The sequence below is a fragment of the Haemaphysalis longicornis genome, unplaced genomic scaffold (assembly GCF_048455015.1).
Source record: "Haemaphysalis longicornis isolate Haplotype H1 unplaced genomic scaffold, Haemaphysalis longicornis Haplotype H1 scaffold_2, whole genome shotgun sequence".
NCBI classification, from domain to species: Eukaryota; Metazoa; Arthropoda; class Arachnida; order Ixodida; family Ixodidae; genus Haemaphysalis; species Haemaphysalis longicornis.
This window is the reverse complement of record NW_027526295.1, coordinates 47,743,562-47,759,364: the sequence shown is the minus strand read 5'-3', so window position 1 is coordinate 47,759,364 and position 15,803 is coordinate 47,743,562.

Below are 15,803 nucleotides of genomic sequence, written 5' to 3'. Positions count from 1 at the left end.
AAACCATATTATCTTGCGAAAGCTTAACGAGGGCCTCGGTTCTGGCAGCCTTGATGCCAAGGTACCATAAGAGGGTTTCCCGCCAGTTACCCGCTTATGACAGGCTCTAGACCTTCGCGTCACGCCCCGGGGGTTAAAAAGGAGGTCCCCTTTTCCCGTGTAGTCTGAGTGGCGCTGGCTACCACCCTCAAGCGTCAGATACAGTTGTAGTAAATAGAAATACCCCAGAAAGCGAAGGAGAACACAGTCGCCCAGATAGCCGAATTGGTAAGGCATTCGAGATCTTATCGAAAGGCGTGGGTTCGGTCCCCACTCTGGGCGCGTGTTTTTCTTTCTTTCTTTCTCACGCAATTAATAATAAAATAAAAAATAATGTAACGTCACTAACGGTAATAAATCGTCTAACTGTTCCCCTACACCTTCTTTGGCGTTGTAGACTGCCGACATTTCTTTCTGTATTTCCTAACGAGCCCCTCATTTTCCAAACCATATATGCATATATATATGTATATATATGTATATATGTATATATGTATATGTATATATGTATATATATATATATATATATATATATGTGTGTGTATATATATATATATATATATATATATATATATATACATATATATATATATTGTAATGAGGTAAAGCGCGTTGCACTAATTAGAAACTGCGGACAATCTCTTGTAATGGCTATGTTCCATCGGTCATCGCCATGTTGCTAGCAGACAAGCAGCCGCTCATGCGAACGAAGGAGAAGCTCGGTCTGCGCGGCTTTGGGTGTGACCGTTCGTCGGCTTTCTCGCTCTCGGTGGTTCTGGACCTCTGCGACCATCTGCATCTACCAGCCAATAAACCCCCTTTCATTTTGGTGAGGTTGCGGTTCTTCAGCTACGCAAGTCTGGGTTCTTGAAGCAATCTACTCAAGGCTCAAGTATCGCGTTGGTCCGCGTCGGTCGGCGTCCCTCACCAAGCCCTAGAACAATGCAGCCGCACTATACCAACGACCATGCCTGGCGGTAACGACACGCCTCATGTGCCTCCGGGCCCAGCTATCATCTGCGCTGGCGCTCTCCGTGAACGTGAACCTGCCAAGTTCAACGGCAATGAGGAGCAAGACGTTGAGGACTGGTTGGCGTCCTTCGAACGTGTTAGTACGCATAACAGATGGGACGAGGCCATGAAACTCAATATCGTCAGCTTTTCTTTCACCGGTCTCGCCGAAGTGTGGTTCAACAACCATGGATCCGGCATAACCGCGTGGCCGGCCTTCAAGACGGAATTAATTGCTGCTTTTGGCCGTCCCGCTGTGCGGAAACTGCTCGCCGAACAGCGCTTGCATGGCCGCGTCCAGAAGACCGGCGAGACGTTCACGAGCTACATCGAGGATGTTTTGGACCTCTGCAAGCGTCTGAATCCATCTATGACCGACCCTGAGAAAATCAAGCACGTCATGAAAGGAATCGACGAGGGTGCCTTCCAGATGCCATTGGCGGGAGGCCCAGGCTCCATTGCTGAACTGGTGAACCTTTGCCAGAGTTACGACGAGCTTCGTCGACAGCGAGTGAGCACACGACGCACCTCTGTTCAAGACGAAGCCATAGCGAACTTGGTCCGTGACCCTGACAACTCTTCTCTGCTGTTGCAGATCAAGCAGATAGTGCGGGAAGAAGTCGCCCGTCAGCTCTCCCTGCTGCCATACACCCCGGAGCCTTCGTCTACTTTGGCGCCAACACTCCGCAGTGTAATTCAAGAGCAAGTTGCTGACGCCATTTCGCCGACTCCCACTGCGCCTCCTCGTCAGAACTTGAGCGTTACCACCCCGCTGCCCTAGGCCGAAAGCGTCGCAAGGGCTCCGGTACCGATCGTCACGTACGCTGACGCCGTGGGTGTCCACCCTCAGCGGGTCCCCATGTCTTACCAACACCCTGTACCGATGAGGCCACCGCCCTTGTCTCGGCCTCCGCCGCAAACCAGCAGTGCCTGGCGAATGTGGGACAACCGTCCCATCTATTTCAATTGCCGCTGTGCCGGACATGTTGCCCTATACTGCCGCCGACGCCTGATGCCCACCAACGACGATGTCGGAGCCCCTACTTATGGCCCTCGCAGCCAATCGCCACGCGAAGTCTCCTACAGGTCCGACTTCACCGCTGCACCTTCTGACTCTCGCACTTTCACTACCCGTCGCTCGTCCTCCCCTCGTCTTCTGTTTCTTTCTCCCATGCGCCGCCGACCAACCGTTACCGAAGAGGAAAACTAGTTGACGCAGTTCAGGAGGCAAGAACTGCGTTACCAGCGAACTGTCCAAGGCCTCATTTTTCGCCCTCAAATGTTATAGACGTATTTGCGGAAGATCGACGTGCATTGGCGTTAGTCGACACGGGCGCTGCCGTTTCAGTTATTCATGCCGACCTTTGCCGTGTCTTTAGAAAAGTGACGACGCTGTTGGATGGCTTTGCGCTACGTACTGCAAACGCACAGCACGTTCATGCGTCTGCAGCTTGCACGGCGCGAGTGACGATCCAGGATGTTTTGTACATTGTAGAGTTCATCGTGCTTCCTACTTGTTCCCATGACCTCATATTGGGTTGGGATTTTCTCGCTCGTCACCACGCCGTCATCGATTGCGCGCGTGCGGAAGTTGCATTTGCACCAGATTGCGACGCGCACCATAATGAGGCAACTGCTGATAAATTGGTCGTCAGTGAAGATGCAAAAATTTCGCCGCACTGCTCGGTTTCCGTGCCCCTGTGCTGTGCGTGCACTGCTGACACAACCGTGCTTTTTACGCCATCCGACCTCTTCATCCGACGGAGACGTCTTCCGCTGCCGACCTCTCTGTTGACGACCCATGCTGGTACGAGCCGCATGATTGTTAGTAACTGGTCCTCGGATGAAATTTCGCTGCTACAGGGCGAGACTATCGGGTGGATTGAGCCTGTCGAGCCAAGTGCTGTCATCGATGTTCCCGACGATACTCCCATTATCACTCATGTCGCAGAATTGAGTGCTACATCCGAAGCAGAGGTTTTACCATCCGACGTTTTCAATCAGGCTATCGATGGAGATCTCACGCCCACACAACGAGATCAACTGCTGGCCCTCCTCCATCGGTTTCGCTTGTATTTTGACTGCTTGAAAGCTCCGCTAAGTCAAACATCAACAGTCGAACACACGATTGACACTGGCTCACACCCGCCGCTACGACAACGACCTTATCGCGTTTCCCACAAAGAACGATGTACTATTGATGAAAACGTGGACGAGATGCTTGAGCGAGGCGTCATTAGGCCCTCCAACAGTCCCTGGGCGTCTCCCGTAGTCCTTGTGACCAAGAAGGACGGTTCGATACGCTTTTGCGTCGACTATCGGCGCCTCAATAAGATAACTAGAAAGGATGTCTACCCTCTCCCGCGTATTGATGACGCCCTCGACTGTCTGCAGGGTGCCGAATATTTCTGGTCGCTCGACTTGCGCTCCGGGTACTGGCAGGTACCTATGGCCGAGGATGATCGCGCAAAGACGGCTTTCATAACACCTGACGGCCTGTATGAGTTTAATGTGATGCCGTTCGGCCTTTGTAATGCGCCTGCCACTTTCGAGCGCATGATGGACAGCATTTTGCGCAAACTAAAATGGAAAGCATGCCTGTGCTACCTTGACGACATCGTCGTTTTTTCTCCGGCTTTCGAGACACACCTACGCCGATTAGAACAAGTTTTAACTTGTCTTGCTGACGCAAAGCTGCAGCTCAACCTTAAGAAATGTCGCTTCGCCGCTCGCAAGCTCACTATTTTGGGCCACGTCGTTTCGAAGGATGGAGTTGTACCCGACACGTTTAAGCTGAAGGCAGTTGCGGAGTTCCCGAAGCCGACATCTATGAAGGCCCTCAGGAGCTTCCTCGGGCTGTGTTCTTACTTCAGGCGCTTCGTCCGCAACTTTGCGACCATCGTTGCACCATTGACGCAGCTTCTGTCCGGTACCTCTACAGACCTCACTTCGTGGTCCCCTTCTTGTGAAAACGCGTTCGCGACATTGCGGAAGCTTCTTACTTCGCCACCTATCCTGCGGCATTTCGACCCGACGCCCCCACTGAGGTTCACACTGATGCCAGCGGCGTTGGTCTTGGGGCTGTGCTTGCTCAGCGAAAATCGGCCTTTGACGAGTACGTTGTCGCCTACGCTAGCCGTACCCTTACAAAGGCTGAGGCAAACTACTCCGTCACGGAAAAAGAGTGTTTGGCCATAGTTTGGGCACTAGATAAGTTCCGACCTTACTTGTACGGCCGCCCTTTCGACGTCGTCACAGACCATCATGCGCTATGCTGGTTGTCCACATTAAAGATACGTCTGGACAGCTAGCTCGCTGGGCTTTACGGCTACAAGAGTACGACATACGTGTCATATATCGGTCTGGCCGCAAACATTCCGACGCTGATGCCTTATCCCGTTCTCCAGTGTCACCAGAGAATGCCTGCATCCTGCCTGACGAGGCTGTTGTGTCCCCTCTCTCTTTGACTGACATGCCCTCTGAACAACGCAAGGACCCATGGATTGCTTCGCTCATCTCCTTGCTCTCGGACGTCTCCCGTACTATGCAACCTCGGGCCCTCCGCAGACAAGCTATGCATTTCATGCTTCGTGACGGGTTGCTCTACCGGCGGAATTACCTCAACGAAGGGCGGAAGTGGCTGCTCGTAATTCCTCGGCACCTTCGCACCGACATTTGCGCATCGCTTCATGCCGACCCAACGTGTGCCCACGCTGGCTTGCTAAAAACGTACCACCGTGTCCGTCTCCGCTATTACTGGCGCGGCATGTACACCTTTGCGCGCAAGTACGTTAGGTCATGCACTACCTGCCAGCGTCGCAAGTCTTCGCCTTCCAGCTCAGTGGGTCCACTGCAGCCGCTTCCTTGCCCGGAGAAACCATTTTACGGTGTTGGTATAGACCTGTATGGACCTTTGCCCAACACAGTCTCCGGCAACCGATGGGTTATCGTCGCCGTCGATCACCTGACGCGCTATGCCGAAACTGCGGCTCTGCCTGCCGCCACAGCACGAGACGTCGCCTGTTTCATCATACGGCGCTTCATTCTGCGGCATGGGGCTCCTCGTGAGCTCCTCAGCGACAGGGGACGTGTGTTTCTGTCAGACGTCATTCGTGCCCTCCTCGCTGAGTGCGGTGTTGTCCATCGAACAAGTACAGCGTACCATCCGAAGACAAATGGCCTCACTGAGCGCTTCAACCGCACCCTCGGCGACATGCTGTCGATGTACATCTCAGCGGATCACGACGACTGGGACCTTGTGCTGCCCTACGTGACCTATGCATACAATACAGCCATTCAGGCCACAACAGGTTTCTCGCCCTTTTTCCTCCTGCATGGTCGCGAGCCGTCATGTACCCTCGATACGGTTCTCCCCTACCGACCGGATCGCTCCGAGTGCTCCCCAGCTTCTGAAGCTGCCAAGTACGCAGAGGAATGCCGACAGCTTGCAAGGTCCTTTACGACTGAAGATCAGTTACATAAAAAATCTCGGCACGACGACACAGCATCCCACCCAACGTATTCTCCAGGATCTCTGGTGTGGCTGTGGATTCCCTCCACCACACCAGGATTGTGTAGCAAGCTTCTTTCTCGGTTTCACGGACCCTACCGTGTCCTCGAACGGACGTCACCCGTAAACTACGTCATAGAGCCCAAGACACCTTCCTCAGACCTCCGTCGCCGCGGGAAGGAGACTGTTCATGTCCAGCGTTTGAAGCCGTAATAAGATCCCCTAGTGTCGTGTGCCCCGTGACACGCCAGGATGGCGCTTTATTCCCCGGGGGGTAGTTGTAATGAGGTAAAGCGCGCTGCAATAATTAGAAACTGTGGACAATCCCTTGTAGTGGCTATGTTCCATCGGTCATCGCCATGTTGCTAGCAGACAAGCAGCCGCTCATGCGAACGAAGAAGCTCGGTCCGCGCGGCTTTGGGTGTGACCGTTCGTCGGTTCTCTCGCTCTCTGTGGTTCTGGACCTCTGCGACCATCTGCATCTACCAGCCAATAAACCCCCTTTCAATATATATATAGATATATATATATATGTATATATATATATATATATATATATATATATATATATATATATATATATATATATATATATAACTATATATATATATATATTTATGTATATATAGATATATATGCATATATGTGTATATATATATATATATATATATATATATATATATATATATCTATATATATATATATATATATATATATATATATATATATATATATATATAACTATATATATATATATATTTATGTATATATAGATATATATGCATATATGTGTATATATATATATATATATATATATATATATATATATCTATATATATATATATATATATATATATATATATATATATATATATATATATATATATATATATAGGCCCTGAGGAAAGCAAGATCCCTTTGCTGAAACGTAGGCCACAGTCGTGCTTTTACCTTGTTCGAAGTTTTTCTGCTCTTGTATGTATATATATATATATATATATATTTATATATATATATATATATATATATATATATATATATATATATATATATATATATCAGTGCAGGGCTTGGCAACTGAATAGTATATTAAATTAGAGTCACCACAAAAAACATAACAATATTTAATACGACGTTTCGGCTGGAAACCAGCCTTTTTCAAGTGATGTGCATAGGTCGAGTACAAGTATATCTAGGCTCGCAAGGAGCGCCGTGAGCACGTGGGCACATTATTTACAAAGTGTACAAGAAGGAAATACAGCAAGAAACAAATGGAAAGAAACGTACTGCACGACTGGGTGCGCAGGTAATACATCTCAATATACAACGCTGCGAATAGCAAAAGCGAGGCACTTAGGAAGCGTGTTTCCCTCAGCCACCGCCAACCCACGCACCGCAATATTAAGAAAAGTAAACAAATAAGGAAGGGGTACTGGACATGTTACCCCAACACTAGACATCCTAGACATTCGGCATCTGGCCGAATGTCTAGGCATCTAGACACTAGACATTCGGCATCTCGCCCAAACGTCAATGAAATTTTAAAAAGACACCACAGCATCTTGCTCCAGAGTGAAAGAATGAAGCACATCATTCCAGACCCACCACGCGTGGTGTATCGCCGGGCAAGAAACATCAGAGGCATTGTAACATCATCTCGATCAACAGAAACTAGTTTCACAGGTTCCACACCATGTGGAAATCCCCGGTGCAAATTGTGTCTAATGATGACACCAACAACAAGCGCTCAGAGCAGGGAATCTGACTTTTCCATGCAGATCAGGGACAATTTTAATTGTGACACTGCAAATATAGTTTACCTCCTAGAATGTGGTGATTGTGGTGCGCAATATATTGGGCAGACTGAAAATTCTTCTAGAACTCGCATCAATAATCAAAGATCCGATGCAATAACAAAACCTTATCTCCCCCTTTCAAAACATATCAACTCTTTGAAACACCCGTTCGATCAATTGAAGGCCGCAGTGCTCCAATCAGGATTTAAAACCCATTTCGACAGGGAAGCCTGCGAATCTTATCTGATCCACAAATATAACACCCTCACAAAAGGTATCAATGAGTCTCAGGGAAGGCTGTCGTGCCTTCAAACCTAGACCTTGTAGCGGCACGTATCGCACGTTACCACTTCTCAACCGTTGGATGGTTCATCGTTGTCAGCAGGTTACTTTTCCGTATGCTTTAATGCTTCTCCTGCACGAAATCTTGCTGTATCCCATCATTACACTTTCCAAGCACTATTCGGTCTAGTGTTGTACCTTATTTTCTCCGTATGCTTCATTTCTCTTTTGCCCGAAATGTCACTTTGTAAGCTATTTTTGTTCACTGCTATGGTTCCCCATGCTCTACGATTTGTACACGTGTATTCTTTGTATTCTTTCGTTTGTCAGTTTGTTTAAAGAATGCTGTGTGCGAATTTATACTGCCATTGATGACTAGCTACGAAATGCCTCTTTTTTTCCCTACATCATTGGAGATTTGTTCTCGTACGTGCGCCAAGTCTTCCTTTTGCTTTTTCCATAATGTGCAAACCCTTGTTACTTGCAAAAATATCAAATGTAAGCCGACAATTTGTTGTATCTATCCACTTCAGGTCATGAGCCGGGGGCTCGTTCAACTGTTTTTTTCTGTGTGCTGTTTTCTGTGTTTATTTCCTGCCTTGTGTGTCATTTCTCAAAATCCTCGCACAGCCTGCGCTCTTCTTGGGTGGCTCACGCACAGCTCTGTCCGCGTCGGCGCCCTTCGAGGAGTCGTCATTGTCCGCCTTGTGCCCCGGACACGGGCCGCGGATAAGCCATTTGTGGCTATTATTTGGTCTCCTCCCGAAGCGGTGGCACTTTCCTTTAAGGACGCGGCCCCCTCGCTAATCCTCCCGCCTGCATTCTTGAAATTCAACGTCGCCTTTGCCATTTTGCGTTCCCCAGTGTCTGGATGACTAATTGTCGATTCTACACTTCCGCCTTATGCGGCAGGTTGTTTCCGCTCCTTTCGAGTAAGATGCCCAGTACCCCTTCCTTATTTGTTTACTTTTCCTAATATTGCTGTGCGTGGGTGGGCGGTGGCTGAGGGAAACACGCTTCCTAAGTGCCTCGCTTTTGATTTTCGCCGCGTTGTATATTGAGATGTATTACCTGCGCGCCCAGTCATGCAGTACGTTTCTTTCCATTTGTTTCTTGCTGTATTTCCTTCTTGTACACTTTTGAAATAATGTGCCCACGTGCTCACAGCGCTCCTTGCGAGCTTACATATACCCTGTATTCGACCTATGTTCTTCACTTGAAAAAGGCTGGTTTGCAGCCGAAACGTCGTAATAAATATTGTTATGCTTTTCGTGGTGACTTTAAATTATAATATATATATATATATATATATATATATATATATATATATATATATATATATATATATAAATATATATATATATATATATATATATATATATATATATATATATATATATATATATATATATATGTGTGTGTGTGTGTGTGTGTTTGTGTGCATGTGTGTGTGTGTGAAAATTGATTTTAAGTTTTCCTGTTCATGAACCAGTTACGAATAGTTGAACCTTCTTCATTGTAACTTGTTTTGTAGAGTTCTCATCACAATGTTCCCACATAATAAGTTCTTTTTGGTGTACTGATATACGTAGGAAGGTTTCGAAGCGCGACGCTTTGATCGCAGGTATATTAACGAAGTTGCCGTAAACTTCAGGAAACTGTAAAATTGTGGCTGTATTTTACACGGAGGTTATTCTATAATTTTGATGTCTTAAGACAGGCGCTACCCAGCAGCTACCACTACATTGTAGTTGCGGTGACTTCGGTGCGCGCTTACAAATTGCTTTCGAAGGCGTTAAAAATCCCCGGTGATAATATTAACACTAAAATGACAGGCATTCTGTGGGAAACAAATTTATTTCCTGGTTCTGTGAATTTCGCCTATGTGCGCTACATTAGCTTTGTGTAGACAGGTTTCTTATTCCACGAACGCGCATTAAACGAGTGTTCGGTTGATTCGTGAGCCCCAGAAAAGCGCTTGAGCAAGGTAATTGAGTTTATCACCTGTCCGGACACGGCCACAGGAGCTGCAGCAGTTTTTAGATAGTTAGCATTTTCTGACACCTCTTGTGGGCCGGAAACATGCTATAGAAGTTTTTCATTTGTCAAGACGTTCTTCAATTCGGCGTGAGCGATGGCGCTCAGATAGTCGCAGAAGCTCAGATTAGCTGCCACCTCGTTAAGCCCGCAACGCTGCTCTCAGAAGTTATGGCGGGGGGGGGTGGCAGATAGTGAAATTCTTCGTTTTTCCCGTTTTGAGGACTAGCGGAATTCGAAATATTTCGTGAATTCGGGAATGGCGCTGAATAAATTTGGTCAGTGTGAGTTCAACGAAGAAACAAACAACATTAAGCCGCATAGGCACCTGCGGGAGAATCCAAATTTCTTCGTCATATCAGAAAGACTTTAGGTTGTAGTTTTGTACGATCAAATTTTGACTGTATAACATTCCATTTTACGCTATCACATTGCGGTTGTGTCATTTTTCTGCTTTCGCCGTGCTTTTTTTCTTTGTGGGTGCTCAGTATGCATGCTTTGTATGGTCCTATATCCCAACCCATTTCGTTTTCTTGTATTTCCTTGGAATGTTTTATGCAGCAGATTGTATTTGCTGCTGCACTATTTTCCCAAAGAGTGATACCGTTCAAAATTGCGTAGTGTCCTTTACCGCAACGCTTGTTCCTTAAGCCAAAAAAAAACTTTACCTTCATCACTTACATTGTTTGCAATTTTTCTTACAACACAAAACTTTTATACAAGGTTTTGTATGTATAATCTGGAGGCTGTATTGATGACAAGGTAGTGGCTGTCTAATAGAAGGTACTGGGGAAGAAAGTTGCTAAAATTCACTTACTACAAAAGCACGTCGAGTACTTACCAGAGTCCTGATTCTTGGGAATATCGTTGAAAGGTTATACTGGACCCACTTTCGCTCTTGACAATGTCCAACATGCAAAGAATTTTTGTTTCGTAGAATCCACTACCCCAGATTTGGTCAGTGTAGTAGAAGCGATGAACGGTCCAAATTTTCGACCTTACTGTATACACCTAAAAATCCGCAAATGGCAATGTTGGGAAAATAAACCAGAGATTAACAAAACGGCGAAGAATTTAAATACACTAATAAGCAGCCTATAAATCTTTCAAGATATCTTTTTATGAGTTGTCATTTCAAGATGTAGTGTTTTGTGCACCCTAACTTGTGTGCGCCTTAAAACGCTAAATGATTCAGTAAATTTGAATGAAGAAATAGACCATGGGAAGGAATAGAACAATTTAAAGGCTCGAAAACTAGAGATTCCGGCTATCCGGGAACAAAAACGGGTGTATTTAAAACACACAAAAAAATACACCGAAATTTACAATTGGTGTATCGAGGAAACAAATTTACATTACGGGGAATGTATACGAAATTATTGTGAAGAAAACACCAGTATGAAAAGAGCGCCTTGCAACCTTAAGAGCGTTTTTCGAGGACAACCTTTCAGGCCACAGCACATTTGGCTACCACATCAGCCTCGCATGCAGTTTGCTGACCCCCTCCACTTTGGATGTTTTTCTAACGCATTCCATTGAGTAATATTTCCATACTGTTCATCCTTGGGAATTTCTAATCACTCGCTGTTGAAATCTACTTACCATATCGTACCATCAGTGTGCTTTACGCCTGCTGAGAAGTGCGTAAATATGACAAATATGTGTCAGCTTGATCTCCATTTATGAACACGGTAAGGGGACAAGTTGCTTTTGTAACATAAGAAGTTTGTTATACTGATAAATTTGTTTAATTTCGGTAAATATATGTATCTAAATACGTTATGTTATGCGGCCGTTTTTATACAGTCAGCACTGAGCCCTCTTTAAATATCGGTGGTTTCGGCTCAACATGGTCATCACAATCAGCGTCATCCTCATCAGTTTTAATTTTCGAGGAACTGGTGTGTCTTTCCTGTAAAATCAAACTTAGCAGCTTGACAAAGGAGAGGAAATCATATACATCGACATATCACCGAACACAGAAAGCTGGAAACGAATGTACGTAAAAGTAAAAACAGCAGAAAGTACAAAGCACATTTACAAAAATGCTGCTCTTGGAAGAAAAGCGGGAAATAATTATGTAAAATGAAATCAAGGTAACAGAGGAATCTCCTGGTGACTGAAGTTGATAGCAAAACAAATTACACGCAGTTGTGCTCGAGGAGTGAAATATGCATTGTTTCGCGTTGACGGCGTCGGGGATACCGGGGAAGTAGTTTATGTTTGATGCGGCAATTAACTGGGGACATCGTTTAACAACGCGATAAGGTCCCTGGTAGCTTGGCAGGAATTCCCAAGTGAGCCCAAGTGTCGTGACTGGTAGCGTGAGCCCCATGTAATAAGCAGGCATGAAGCTTGGCAAAGGCTTTGCGTCCCCACGAGAGAGTTGTCGGCACTGCATGAAGCTTCGCGAAGTCGTGACTAACGCCGTCCGTGGAGAAGACGTGACCAAAATAGTTAGCTTTAATGCGGAAAAGTGTAGCGACACTTCTGGTTTTATTTGGAGTTGATTTCTAGAGACACGTTAACACCAGTTTTAGAAAGCGAAGGAGCATTGAGAAATTTTGAGAAGTTGTGACAACGTCATGGAAAAAGTGGAGCTCAAGTTTTTACTTCAGCCCCGTGAGAATATTGTACATCATGCGTAAAGTGTTGTGGGGGCGTTGCACACACTGAACAGAATAACATTAAATTCAAGCAAAATTTTTGGGGTTAATGGTTAGAAATCCTTTTTCGGGAAATCGCCGTCTTGCATAGGTACTTTTCAATGTCCCGGTAGTTAGTAAGACGACTAGCAAAATTCTGCGTCCTGCAAGCTGTGACAAATTCGATGCGTGCGGGTGCACGTCCTTGCATGCGTTATTGAGCCGGAGGGTGGCCATACAAAAGACAATTGTGCCATACATTCCTCTCGAGACGGCAGGACATGCTCACCAGCTGCTTGATCCTTAAAGAACTACACGCTGGATAACGTAGTCTAGTTGCTGGTTTATGATGGGACACTCGGCTAGGGAAACCCGGCACCGCCATCGCCAAAGTGGGGCATGGGCACCGGTGTCGTGCTTCTGCTCTACTTGTGTGGCTTAGTATAGAATACATATAGAAGTGAATAGAACCGGTTCTCTAGAGCGATGGCTCAGAGGAACAGCACTCGCCTCGCATGCGGGAGATACCGGGTTCAATCCTTGTACCGCCGGGCACTTACAGGTTTCTTTAATGGGTACAGGCATCCCTAGTGCAATTCGGACCCTTCAAAAGGCAACCGACGCCTGGAAAGCTGCCTTTAAGTTTGCCAGGGGCCCCTGACTCTACCCATCTGGTGGGGCCCCCGGCCATCAGAATGCGTTGCGCCATTTCCGGGGGCGAAAGAGTCTATCGGCATGTACTGGCACAGACGGTTGCGAGTTCAGCGTCCACCATGGCTTTGGAAGGCACCATGTGTATTCATCCGACTTGGTGGCGCCGGGCACCTACAAGCGATTCCCGGCTTGTAGAAGCGACTTCCCTGCCTTGAGCTCGGCCATTGTGTGGGTCTACAACTTTGGGAAGTTCACCCACCTTGCAGGGAAAATCGCGACTTTGGAAAGGGGCGGCTTCAAAACCGCCGGAACTCCTTTTTTCTGGGGCAGATTAAGATTCGTGGTAGCAGCAGAGATGCGACAGCACGGGAATTCTTGAAATCTTTTCATATCAAGCAAAAATGCGAAAATTTGATCAGTGATACGTCGGCGGTAATTTTGAATTGAGAAAAATCTATTTGCGAGCGTTTCGGTGATTGACAAGTATGCGTACTTGTGATACCCTACTGTGGCGAATGCTGCGCATGCTTCAGTATGTATATTTACCTGCACCAGTGGTGAATAAAGTTGTGTTGAAACTTAGGGCTTATCCTGTCTGCTTTCCTGTGTACCGTATTTCTTTTTGGTGCTAAACGCAGTTAAGAATCATGAACCAACTAGCCCCCCCAACAAGTTTTGTTAATATAGAATAGTCAGAAGTTTTACTACAGTATGGAATCTATCTTATGTAGAAAGTGAACAACAACTTGCGTATAGAGCACGTACAAAAAAGCACGCCTTCTGAATTTGATCTGGGATGTCTTAGCAATTCGGCTACCTCGGTGACTGTTCTTAACTTTCAGCGCAATTTATATTTAGCACAACTGTGTCTGATTCCTGAGGGTGGTAGCCAGAACCACTTTTACAATACGAGGAGAAGGGTACCGCTTTTGTAACCCCCGTCCCACAACTCGAGCATCCAGAGCCTCTGATCAGCAGCAAATTGACGGCACACCATGTTTTCCTACCTTTCAGTATGAATGCTTGAAGAACCGGGGATATCACTCTTATTTGCCGAATAATATGACATGGATTGATGGGCTGGTTGAGCCAAAAAAACGGCAGTCGACAACGCTAAGGGAGGCATCAGACACCCGCACTCTCCACAGACACACACATACAGAGTAGAGACAGCAACCATCGAGAGAAACAAAAACAATAAAGGTACTCTTCCTGAAACGTCAGTAAACTTGTTTTTGGTGTATCTGGTGTGTCGTTGTCTGTACCCACGTTATTTTCTCGCCCTCTGTGCGAGTTTTTATACTTGCAGACAATATATATATATATATATATATATATATATATATATATATATATATATATAGATATATATTGAGAGACAGAGCTCCGAGATGCTGAAGGACCACTTTTAATTAGGCTCCCGAGCCCAGGCCACCGAAAGATGGAACTGTCTGGGGATGATGATGGTTATACACAGATGACAGTCGCTATGGGTTTGGATGGGTAGAAGGAACAGAGGGATTGACCCGCCGTGTTCCACACTGGATATAACAATGGTCATGTCGCTTCCACGCATAAATATCACAACAGTACACCCCCAATGCCCACAATATATATATTGTTACAAGACGACGACGAGGATGAGAACAAGGAAGAAGAAGTAGTGCAGGCGCGCAGGCAGCGCCGGTTTGGTCTCATGGCTGACATCTTGTAAATAGTGAGAATACATTGTTCGCCCATCTCATGGTTCACGTCCTTTGTCCTGCCACCACGTAACATATTTGGTCGAGGTGCGAGGCGATCACCTTCATCCTGGCCCACCGCATCTGGCCGTCTTGACTCCTGAAGCGATCTTCTCCAGGCTCTTGGAACGCGTCGGTACGCCCCAGCCCCGATGAGCCATCATGGCATCTGTTCCTCAGCCCGAGCCCCAGCCTATGACGAGCCGAAATCATCCGAGACGTGAGAAGCCGTGACCAGACAAGACGACAATGCCATTCCCCTGCCCCGTTCATCGGCGCGTCTTCTCAAGGGCTTTGAACATTGCTTCATGACGTCGGCGGGCATGGGTGTTCTTGGGCCAGTGTTCACCAAGCTATTCATCCTCACCGTGGTGGCAAGGACGTATTCACTGTATATTAAAATTTCATCGTTGGTACTCACTACCCTCGCTCATCTAGTAAGGCCTCGAGCGGGACGGTCTCCCTCGACGGCGGGGTAATGTTACAAGATGACGACGAGGATGGGAACGAGGAAGAAGTAGGGCAGGCGCGCAGGCAGCGCCGGTTCGGTCTCATGGCCGACATCTTGTAAATAGTGAGAATACATTGTTCGCCCATCTCATGGTTCACGTCCTTTGTCCTGCCACCACGTAACAATATATATACACATATATATTGACACGAGGGACCGACAGGCTATAACAAACTACGTGGTTATAGGGGGATTTGCCGCAGGTTAAACGAACGGGGATTGTGCTACAAGTTCCCGTGGAAGAAGAGGACGAGGTGTGATGGTTGTGCTTCCCTCAGTGTGTACCAGGGGCACCCAGCTTCTTGCGTTTTGAGGATTGCAAATACATTTGCTACGGCATCCTCGCCTCGTAACATCTTGTGGTGGAGATGCGGGAGCTTCAGAGAAGACGGAGCTTCGCAGCGGCCGCCAGATTTCATTCACCGAGCTTCGCTCGGACGTCCCGGCGGTTGTGGCCACTGACACGCTCGTACATCGTGATCCAGTCTTCCACATCCTCGTCAGCCCTGCCATAGAAGAAGGCAGGGTCCCGGGGGTGCGACAAAATGTAGTGGGGGCTTGTCAAAGGGGCGGTAG